The following is a 2314-nucleotide window of genomic DNA, read 5'->3' on the forward strand; positions in this document are numbered from 1 at the left end:
CTCATCTGCTTTCTGGAATCCTTAAAAAAATGCTAAGAAACTGTAGAACATTCCAGAAAAAGTGATTGATTTAATGTAAGGTATAAACCATAGGTGATAAAGCCATCTCTATGCTCTGGGCACAAGGGTAAAGTGACGCTGGGCACAGACAGGCAGGAGACTCCTGGTTTAGACAGTAAATTGTATTCATTTCTTTTTAAATCCCTGTTAGTTCTGTCTGTGCACAACGACACCTGTGTTAGGATCAGAGAGACAGTCTCTGAGAAGAGAATCCAAGCTCTGAGGGACGGAGCACAGGCTCCCAGGGGAATGGCACCAGGTGAGCCTCCAGCCACCAGAAGCCCTGCCCCTTCTCCCCCCTACACCCCACTCCCCGCTCCACACCTGGAAGGGCTCAGAGGTCTGACCTTGGACTCTGCGTCTCCAGCTGGCAGAGAGCAAAGAGGTCTTGTCGGCTCTCCTGGGACAACATGAACTAGCCCTCCTTGGGGTGCATCTGTGGCATGGACATCAGGAGCACCATGATGCCCCACTGCCCCCATCTTCCCAAGCCCAGAACCCAGACATTTGGGAGTCTCTGTACCCTCCCTCCAAACCCAACCACTGTCAACCATTGTTATGACCCCCAAACGTCTCCCATGTTTCCATCTCCTCTCTCACATGTTCACACATGTTCAGGCTGTGTGTGTGTGTGTGTGTGTGTGTGTGTGTGTGTGTATTTTTGAGAGAGAGAGCGCACAAGCTGGGGAGGGACAGAGAGAGAGAGAGAGACAGAATCTGAAGAAGGCTCCAGGCTCTGAGTTGTCAGCTCAAAACTTGATGCGGGGCTCAAACCCATGAACCGGGAGATCATGATCTGAGCAGAAATCAGATGCTTAACCGGCTGAGCCACCCAGGCACCCCCAAGTTCAGGCTCTCACGCATGTGGTCTCTTATGTGACCACAGGGCTCCTGCTCTCCCTGCTTTAGCCTTGATTCCTGCCAATCTCCTACTACAAATACTAGACGTCACAGCACACCTGTAAGTTCATGACATTCCAATTTGCTGCAACTATTCCCATGAGAGCCACCACTGGAAGAAGGCAGGTCCTTGTAAAATGGCTTAGTTTCAGGTCCTCTAACAAAGTAAGTCTGACTGAGACTCCAGACTCAGACTCCAATAGTTTTGGAGGTGGAGGACAAGCAGGAACAAGGAAGATCCACATTTCAGGTGCTTGATATTTAGATTGTATGTGACCTGCCATCACCAGGTCATTCCAGAGTAAAGTGAATACAGATCCATTTTGTTTAAAAGACACTGCGAGAGGAGAGAGAGGCCAATGGGAGAGAAGGAGGAGGATCCGTACTTCCTGCGTCTCTCAAACAAAGAAGGGCTGAAGCCAAAGGACTTTGAACCCCAAGAGGCTGGAAGGAAAAGAGACAGAGTCTGCCTGGGAGAAACAGGACAACCTGATGGACGATAAGTAGAACTGGGGGAGATCAAACGGGCCATGTAGGCACGGAAGGGAGAGATCCCCTTCTATGGAGAGCAAAAGGAAAAGAGAGTGCGGCTGGGGAAGCTAAGGATTGTATCTGGACAAGAGAATAAAACCTCCGGCAAAGACGGCAAAGACGCAGAGGGATCCCAGCTCTAACTGCAGGGCTTTCCTCAGCTGGGCGTGGCTTCCACATTTGCAGACCTGCGGGGGAGGGGAGCCACCTCCAGGTTTGGTGGTGAGTCAGGGGAGCAGTCTGCAGCAGGAGAAACCGTCCCCTCCCCTGAAGTGCTGCAGCACAGGACAGAACCAGCTGGGACCACGTATTAGGAGGACCGCATATCACCTTCCCCAGTAACGGGGCACACAGTGTGGGAGTTTAAAACCCAGCCAGGATAAAGGAGTCTGCGGAGCGAGAAGTCTGTTCTGTCTCACCTGTGGCACAGTGAGGGCGGCTCAAATGGTGGAGAAGAGCCTAGGGGGCACCAGTTTTCTCCCTCCCACCACCAAGGCGGGGCCCACAGTGGAGGCGGGACAGCCTACACCAAACCACGCCCCTCCACGACAGGTAACTGCGTATCTACTGGAGCTGGATAGAACTAGTAGAGCCAGACGGGCCCCCTCCTCCAGACCAGCCCTGAGGCATTGCCTGGATTAATTCTAGGACAATTCTTGTTATTTATTCTCCCTTTTCTCCGTCTTATCTCTTCTCTCCTCTAGGCTGGTTACTTTGGTTATTGGTTTATTTAAACAGACATATTTAATCCATTCTCTTGATGCATGTTCTACACCTCCTTCTTTCTTTTCTCTCTCTGGAATAATCAAGACTTATAGTTCTG

This window comes from Suricata suricatta, chromosome 13 (genome assembly GCF_006229205.1).
Source record: "Suricata suricatta isolate VVHF042 chromosome 13, meerkat_22Aug2017_6uvM2_HiC, whole genome shotgun sequence".
NCBI classification, from domain to species: Eukaryota; Metazoa; Chordata; class Mammalia; order Carnivora; family Herpestidae; genus Suricata; species Suricata suricatta.